Source organism: Nematolebias whitei, chromosome 18 (genome assembly GCF_014905685.2).
Source record: "Nematolebias whitei isolate Nwh7 chromosome 18, NemWhi1, whole genome shotgun sequence".
Classification (NCBI taxonomy): domain Eukaryota; kingdom Metazoa; phylum Chordata; class Actinopteri; order Cyprinodontiformes; family Rivulidae; genus Nematolebias; species Nematolebias whitei.
The window spans coordinates 17,741,172-17,751,269 of NC_056515.1; positions in this window are offsets into that span (position 1 = coordinate 17,741,172).

The window sequence follows — 10,098 nt, forward strand, 5'->3', positions numbered from 1 at the left end:
AGGGATGCCTCCTATTGTTACTCAACTGGGTACATGTGTCAGCCTCAAACTGGAGGCTCTGCTCCATTAAGTCCTGGAGTCGTGTCCTGTGGCAGGTAACTCAAACACCTGACCAACCTATAAATATTACATCCTGCTGCAGCAGCTTCAGTGCAGGGTTCAGTGTCCCTTCAGCTCAAACACATACATTTGTGTGCTACCAAATGTGTGGGGGCTCTAATTAACATAATGTATCCTTCCAAGTGTAAAGATCACAGCTGCACACCAAACTTTAATTGCAGTTTTAAACTGAGCACAGATAAAAATCTGAATCCTACAAAAGCTCTCTGAAGTGAGACCCTGGAAAGAGCTTACTTTCCAAGATCTTAACCTTACAAGCATCCTCACAGAGATAAGAGACGCATTCACCCACACATAAATCTAAAAGATCAGTGGAACAGGAGCAGGTCTGCTCGAGTTGCACAGTCAGTGTCTGCAGTCACTTTATCCACACCTGAGGTGTGAACAAATCTCTTCGAACACAAACACTTTCAAACACGCCTCAGCATGTGTGTCTTTCACATTCCTGGGGTCCTGCATGCTGAACTGAAAGTCTACCGTTTCTCTTCCATCAGTGAATAACTCAAACCTTTTTGTGGACAAGTTTCCTTCTAAATGGTTTCATTTGACTTTACACCTATTCTATGAAACACTAATGTCCATTAATCTTTCTCTTCAGCTTATCTGTGGTCAGATTGCAGAGGCAACAGAAACTCAGACATCCAACTCCCCCATGTAACGCATCCTGGAGAATCCCCGGGTGTTCCCAGGTCAGAATGTGGACACAGCAGCAGTTTTGGTTATACAGGCCCTTAAAAGTGACCCTGGCTCCCCATACCTCATTTGATTACTATTTGATATAATAAAATAAATAAATCTACTTTAGCAGCAAAATGATTCATCTGACCTGATGTTAATGATCTATGGAGAGCCATTTCATTCAAAATTAAATAAATAAATAAATAGTGTTATTTTAAAAAATTACTATCCCTCACTACTTCCCAATTCGTTTTTGCGGATTCGCTAGGCCTGTTGCGATAAACAATAAATCAATTAATCGCATGGTGAATAAAATTATCGACCTCATTTTCATTTACCGGCTTTATCATTTCATGTCTCTCTCTATCTATTGAAGACACTCGATGACAAAAGGCTCAACTCCGGTGCTCTTCACTGACCCCTCCCTTTCTCTTTAAAATCAGTTTTAATCGTCCAAAATCGTGTTTTTGGATCGTTAACAGCAACTAAGCTATAAACTAAGCTATAAGCTAAGCTAACAGGCCAACCTCGGGAAAAAACCTCCGTCTTGTTGAGCTCGAAAAATTCACGGTTGAAACCCGTGCCTTTGTGTAAAGTTGTTTTTCGTCTGCAAAAAGAAGCTGAGAACTTGTTTATTTTTTATTAAAAGATTTGTGTGAAAATGGGCAGCACGGTGGCGCAACTGGTAGAGCTGCTGCCTCTCAGCGAGAAGGTTGCCGGTTCAAATCCCGGTCCGGGGGCCTTTCTGGGTGGAGTTTGCATGTTCTCTCCGTGCATGCGTGGGTTTTCTTCGGGTACTCCGGTTTCCTCCCACAGAACAAAAACAAGGGATGGGGCCGATCCGATCCAGTATCGGTATCGGCCTCTGATACCAGCATAACTTACGTATCGGATTTTTCTGATCCAACCTGCAGAGATTTCCGTTTCATGATGCATGTTGGCTTCAAACTATGTAATGGATTTCCTGAACAGCGGCGTGTCTCATGAACCCAGAGTAATAAGACCCGCCTCACATTCAGGAAATCCAGTTGATAGTTTGCAGCAGCTACAACGTGAGGACTGAGTTAGCAGCACTGTTGCTAACAGCTAACCAACTTTTCATCTAAACATGTCCGCTGTGTGGAAGTATTTTACACTAGAAACACCACAAAACAAGACGGCAACATGCAATGTCTGCAGAGCCATAGCACCACATTAAACCACGGTAAAGTTAGTTTTACGATGGACATTCGAGCTCTGTGGCTTCAGCGGGGCGCTGCTCTCGCTGAATCCGAAAGATGCGACTCGACCCCGGCCAGCCGCGTCCAATCTGCCCCACTCAATCTGCCCGTCTCTGAGGAGGGACAGACGGAGAGCGGCTGCCCCAAATCAGGCTGCCTGCTTCGGATTGAACAAGAAGAAAACCTCGCTGAAGCCCCGGAGCTCAAATGTTTACAGAGAAGTTGCTAAACTTCATAATTAATGACCAACTGCTATCAGTTGTAGAAAATGAAGGATTTCACAATTTGATACTTGCAGCCAAGATATAGTTTACCCTGCAGGAGATATTTATCAGTACAAAAGTAGACAGTAATAAAAAACATATGAATTGAAAAAATACAAGAAAATCATATATATAAAAAACTAAACAAAAACAGCTACATTATAAAGTGATGTAAAATACTAAAAACAGGAACATGTCTGTTGGTTTATGCCATGAACTTAGCAGATGTTTAAAGCCATTGAACATTTTATCTTATTTAATTAATTTATTCGTTCATTTAAAAGAAACAAAATAAACAAAACAAATTCATCAAACAGAAAAAATTGAATGAAAAGAGTTCAGAAAAAAGAAAAAAATTCTTATATCTGCCCCTTTTTTAAAAAAAAAAATAAATAACTTTAAACAATCACTTAAATTAATCACTTTAATATCCACTTTAAAGCTAGGAATAAAAAGAAACATGTTTTGTGTTAGAATTTAAGTCTAACTTTAAAACTTATCCAACATTAATAAAACTGACCTCAAGTTGCCTTTTTGGACATGCATGCATATATTTGTACAAATTGTACTTGAGAGGAGATTATTACAGCCTCATATAAAATCAATAATGATCATGATATCGGAACTGGATCGGTATCGGAAGATATTTAGATTTAGGTATCAGGATCGGATCAGTAGTATATAAAAAAAGTGGATCGGTGCATCCCTACCAAAAACATGCATGTTAGACTGATTGGTAACTAAACTGTCCCTAGGTGTAAGTGAGAGGGTGAATGGTTGTTTGTCTCTCTGTGTCCCTGTAATGGACTGGAGACCTGTCCAGGGTGTACCCCGCCTTTCGCACAGTGACTGCTGGACATGGGCACCAGCGATCCCCGTGACCCAAAATGGAAGAAGCGGGTAAAAGATAATGGATGGATTTGTGTGAAAAATGCTATGCTAAAGAGCTCAAACCACATCGAGCGTACGCCATGTCACCATGTCAGCCCCATGTCACATCAAGGTTCCTCCCTCCCAGTTTTCTTAAAGAGACACACTGCTCAACTATCCATCCTTTAGCTCAAACAGTCTTATACTGCCATCAGGTGGTCAAAAAAAGGTACTATACTCCAAACAAATCAACATTTCTTCTAAAATTTGACAATTATTGTTAAATTTGAAACAATATGATCGTTTATCGCAATAATTTCTGAAACAATTAATCGCCCATCAAAATTTGTTATCGTGACAGGCCTAGGATTCTCTATATCGCGGTTTTTCAAAGTAAGATTGGACATGACACAATTGGCTGATTCTTATATTCAAATTAGGTGCAGGGATTTCTCTGTGGGGCGGGTCTGATCAGGGTCAACATGAAATAAACATGAAAGAACAAGAAAGAAAAAGTGCTTAAAATGAAAAATGGGGTTAAAAAATAAAAGCCCCAGAAATATGTACAATAGCTTTACATAATAAAAGTGTCACAAAATGAAACTCCCATTATTAAATAAATAAATAAACAAATCTTGAAATAAATAAAAAAATAAATCTTGGGAAAAAAACTAAACATTTCTATTAAAATGATTTATTTCAATGGAATATCCATCCATCCATTATCTTTACCCGCTTATTCCATTTTGGGTCACGGGGGTCGCTGGTGCCCATGTCCAGCAGTCACTGTGCGAAAGGCGGGGTACACCCTGGACGGGTCGCAAGTCCATCACAGGGACACATAGAGACAAACGAGACAAACAACCATTCACTCTCTCACTCACACCTAGAGACAATTTAGAGTTACCAATCAGCCTAACATGCATGTTTTTGGTCTGTGGGAGGAAACCGGAGTACCTGGAGAAAACCCACGCATGCACGGAGAGAACATGCAAACTCCACCCAGAAAGGCCCCTGGACCGGGGTTTGAACCAAGGACCTGCTCGCTGAGAGGCAGCAGCTCTACCAGTTGCGCCACCGTGCTACCTTCAATGGATTATGTATTAAAAAAAATTTAACCAACACTATATGTTTATTTAATTTTGAATGAAATGATTCTCCATAATGGTCAGCATAAAAACATTTTAGAAATATTTGATAGTTAAAGATGATTAAAACACCTACACCCCCCTGAACATAAGAGGATCTGCGGTGGAAGTGGTCTCCAGCTACAAGTACTTGGGTGTACACATGAATGACAACTTCAGCTGGAGCAACAACACCACCAGCCTGATCAAGAAAGCTCATCAGAGACTCTACTTCCTCAGGCGGCTGAGACGAGCTGGTCTGGGAAGCTCAGTCCTCACCTCCTTCTACAGATGTGCAGTAGAGAGCATCCTGTGCTCCAGCATCAACGTGTGGCATGGAGGCTGCACAGCTGCAGAAAGAAAAGCTTTGCAGAGAGTGGTGAAGGCTGCACAGAAATCTGTCGGAATCAGCCTCCCCACCATCACAGACATCTACACCTCCAGATGCAGGAAGAGGGCCACCTGCATCATGAAGGACCCCACTCACCCAGCACACACACTTTTTGCCCCACTCCCCTCAGGAAGGAGGTTGAAGAGCATTAAGTGTAGAACCACTAGACTGAGGAATAGCTTCTACCCTGAGGCTGTTAGACTCATGAATCTCTAACTAGAATAATCACTGTGAAAAACCATATCATGTTGCTGCTGATCTGTTTCATGTTGCTGCTGATCTGTTTCATGTTGCTGCTGATCTGTTTCAATGTTGATGAGTTCATGCGTGCTCATCTGCTCACAGACTCATGTTCATGTTTGTGCTGATGTTCAATGTTTTATGTTATGAGTGCTTAGTGTATATTTAGTTGATGTTTTTCTTAGTTCATATCTTAGATGTTATTACTGTTTTTCTTATACATTTTATTGTTGGCTGTAACTGGGACCCCGTGTACATAATTTCGCTCCACCACATGTACCACATGAGGTGCGAATGACAATAAAGAAACTCTGACTCTGACTCTGACATTTAATTTACTGTATTGAAGTCTGGGGTAAAGCATGTAAAACAATTACAAATCCAATTTTTATTTTACAGAAAAGAGCCATAAGAATTATTACCAGAAAAGATTATAACCATCCGTCAAATATACTGTTTCATCAGCTAAAGATATTAAAATTTTATGACTTGGTTGATTACAATATCTTACTGTTTATGTATGGGGCCAACAAAAACATACTACCTACTAACATTCAAGGGAAATTTGTTAAAAGAGAAAGTAATTATTATCTTAAGGGGATGGAGATGTTTGTGAAGCCGTGGTGTCGCACCAGTCTGAAGATGCGATCCACTAGATCTCAGGGTATTAGATTGTGGAATGATCTGGAGGTTGATATTAAAAATGCCAAAACTATGTACATATTCAAGAAGATGATAAAAATTTGTTTTTAAAAAAAATATTAGGTATAATGTGAGTTCATAAAAATTGTTTACAGTTGATCTTATATTTTAGCTAAGTTTTTATTTTATTATTTTTTTATTAATTCATCTTGCTTTTGTTTAGTAATTTTGTTTGGAATATATTTTGAGGACAAGGGGCAGATTTTATAAGAACTCATTCTTCTTCTGCTGCCTTTCATTTTATTTCTGTGATTGTACATCTTTTTTCTTTTCTTTAAATTGTATTATATTTGTTGTTTGGATTAAATGAAATGAATAAATAAAACATACATACATACAACACACAACAACACACAACAACACACTACAACACACTAAGCATCAGGGTTGATAAAAATTAAATTCCAGATTTTTGCTGAAGTTCATGAGTTATTTTAATGGCTAAATCTTTTGCACATATTTACCTGACTTCTGCTGTGTAAAATGTTCAGTGTTGTGCACAAATACCTGAGATAAACTGGTTTGCGACCAGTCTAAACAGGTCTCCATCAACAAGCAACATCACTCAGATTTGACATTAAAAATCCCTTGTGCAGCCATGTTTTCTTCCACTTCACCTCCTTCACAATCACCAGTAAATGATAAATAATAACAGAAATGCCCGTCAGTATTTTTTCTATGTCTGTGTATATTGCTTGTTGCTCTCAGAGGTAATAGCATCAGCACCAGTGGCTCAAATTAAAACCATTTCTAGTGTTTGTGTAGGTGTTCACCTGCAGAATTAGTACAAAGTAGTCAACCGGCTTGCCCTTCTGGTAGAGGAAGTGTTGAGGCGATCGTTTATCGTTTTCAGTGAACTTCAGCTCCTGGATGACGTCCGGGTGTCTGAGGATCCTCAGTAGGACTTTTTCTGTGATCTGGAATGGGCTGAACAGATTCACCTCTGTGAGGATTAAAAGAAAACAACCATATTAATACAAAAATAAATAAATAAATAATACAAACTCACTATAAGTTGTTACTACTGAGTATTCAAAAAAAAAAAAAAGAAACAAACTTGCCCAAAGTCTTCCTCTTAAGACAGAACTGGAGGTTTGAAAATGTTTTTGGTAATGATAAACACAGATGGTATTAATTACCAGAGGGTTAAACACCATCCACATACCATAAATCACAACTAGATGGAGGAACATAAACTGTAAGAAACAAAGCAAACACCTTCTACTGACCAGCTACAGTATAAAAGTGTGTAAACTGAGACATTTTCTCGACTGAAGGTACACCTCAGATATCCTGATGCTTGCTCAATAATCCAGGTAGAAAAATCTAAAAAAGTTAAATCTGTTCCTCTGGACATTCAAAAAAAAAAAATATATAATGTAGAAACGTTTCGTCTCTCATCCAAGAGACTTCCTCAGTCTGAGGTGCTGTATTCAGCTCAGTCTCTTAAATAGCACCTTCTCAGAGTGGATCAACCAGTTTTGCTGCTGACAACCAAAACCAGCTGATCACATGCTCAAGAAGGACCATCAGCCTAACAATGGATCATTAGCACCCTGATGGCTGTTTACTGTTCACAGAGGGCTGAGTGATACTAGCAATCACAGCATTGTAAGAGGGGGACAGTTGAACCCGGAGGCCTCCACCCCTGTTTAATGATGGACGGTTTCTTTTCACAAAGATGGCCTCCTTTACTCCTCTCTCAAACCATCGTTCCTCTCTGTCCAGGATGTGAACATCTTCATCCTTGAAAGAGTGACCGCTGGCCTGGAGATGAGTGTAGACCGCAGAGTCCTGACCTGATGATGTTGATCTTCTGTGCTGGTCCATCCTTTTGGCCAGTGGCTGTTTAGTTTCCCCGAAGTAAGACTGATCACCCTCCTGACACTGAACAGCATACACAATATTACTCTGTTTGTGCCGGGGGACTGGATCTTTGGGATGAACCAGTCTGTAATGTATTTTGGGGTTGAAAAGCCACTGGGACGTTATGTTTAGAAAATAAACGTCTCAGTTTCTCTGATACTCCCTCAACATATGGAATGACCACTGGTCTGGGTCTGGGTTCTGGTGGTTTTGACAGAAAGATCCCACTGTTAAGACTGGAAGTTGACTTAAAGTAGCTAACAAACTACTAGCATGATGTAGTCCACGTTTTACACCTTGTATTTGTACTGTTCGTCATATATTTGAAAATGACAGGAAATCTGCTAAATCTAGCCATTTTCATTGTTGGCAATAACTTAAATAAAATTCAGTTTTATTTTAGTTTTGGTCAAAGCCTGGAAGAGCTGCTGCTGAGGGACCAAAGAGTCACATGTGGCCCCAGAGGCGCAGGTTGCAGACCCCTATCCTACAACCTGTCCACCATAGGAAATAAGAGGGGGCTCAGATATGATTCCTGATACAACCTACCCCCACCTTGAGCTCATCCGTCACTCCTGCTGCACACTGCACCACCCTCACACACCTATTCTCCACACCTGACTCCCTCAGACAGCCACAGTTCCTCTTTTTGCACACTATCTGTTTTCTCTAGTTCCACAAAGACACAGTGAGACTTCCAACCTTCAATAGACTTCTCTAAAAACACTCTCAATGCAAACACTGCATGTGGAGTTTTTTTTTTTGTTTTTTTGTTGCTCACTCTTTTCAACAACCCTTTTTGAGATTTTCCTTCTGTAATTAAATCACCTTTGTATACACTTACACTATTCATTTCTCCATTCCTCAGGGATCCTCCCTCTCTGGATCTGTGTTCAATATCTGGTTTTAAAGTCCACAGACCTCACTTCTAGAAACCTCCATACCTCCACATGTCGCATCTGAAAAATCCGCCTTTTCACTCCTCATCCTCTTCCCAGCTGCCCTCACGTCCTCCTCACTAATCCTCTGCATGTCCCGATTCACTTACCGTTCCTCCATCTGTCCTGTTCTCTCCTGAAATATTGTATATAGCTGATTAATCCAAACCGTCATGAGATCCGCCGAAAAATGGCATGGATTAAAATCTTTGTTAGTTCGCAGTGAGATTATCCGCCCCCGGCTGGAGCTCACCTGTGGCCAGGAAGCGATGAGCTGCCAACATGAGCTGAGGAGTGATCTTCACTTTACTGTCACCGTCGTGCTTGAAGGCAGAGAAGTCTGGCTTGTTCTTGTGAGGATCCACTTTCTTCCTGTTTCTGTTGTCAGCTGCACATAAACGAAAAGGAGGAAAAGAAGGAGGGTGAAGGTGCAACACAAAGAGTTTCACCAAAAATTTTAACCATTAAAAAAATCTAAAGTGATGCTTTGCTTCTCCTAATATATTTGAAGGCAGCACACGGAAACACATCAATTTTCAACTGAACAAAATGTTTCAAACTTTGAAATAACTTTTTCTCATATTAGTTTATTATACTGTAACTTAAGTTCTTATTTGGATTTTGCAAGTTTTTTAAATAATTTATTTAGCATAAATCTAAATCTATTATGGATGCACTGCAGATTGTTCATTATTAATTATATGCTGATTGTGTGGTATTGGTTGGTAGAGATGCATTCGGGCCCAAAAAATCCGACTCGGCCCGGCCCCAGCCTGTAGCCATCATTTCCGAACTACATCCGACCCGAAGAATTAACAATTACAGGTCCGAACCTGAAAAAACCTCAACATTTTTAATTAAGCTTTGACTGCTTATCTAGTTATTAACGGTTGGCGGTCGTGCGCAGCTAAGGGGGCAGAAGATCAGAGCTGAGGGGGTGTTTGTCCTTTCAAAGCTGTCAAAGCACATTAAATCCCTGCTTATGTCTGCATTCTGCATTATTCAGACACGGACCCTGCTCTGACATGTCGGATATTTTGGGATCTCACCTGTTTGGATCATCGGCCGCATGCGTCCGTTGAGTGCAGCAGCTGAATGAATGTCCATTTCCCTTTGATGGATCGCTGCCTGGCAGTCCCACCTGAAGCTTAGCTGAACTTTTTTTTTTTTACCTCTTTAAAGGCCAGTCAGCATGCAATCAAATGGCCACATGCGGCTGGTGATTGTATGGCAAGCCATTTTGCCATATAATTGGATCGTCAGCCGCACATGCCCAATGATGCAATCAAAAGCCCAACACCGGTCCGGCCCGCACATTAAGCACATTATTATGGCCCGGCCTTAATCCGGGTTGGGCCAGGCTCCGGGTTCGGGTTAGAAATTACAGCTCTAGTTGGTAGAACTGTTGCCTCTCAGTGAAAAGGTCGCAGGACCAAATCCCGGCTGGGGATCTTTCTGGGTGGTGTTTGCATGTTCTCTCCGTACATGCGTGGGTTTTCTCCAGGTACTTCGGTTTTCTCTGTTTTTATCTCCAAATTAGTGGCTCAGGAAGTGTCAGGAAGACCGGTGTTAGCAGGAACATGATCACTTTCCTGGGTTTGACCCAAGAACTGCTCATGTCAGATGGGGTTTTGAAATGTCTAAAACATCTCCACAGCATGATGCTAGCACTACCATGCTTTG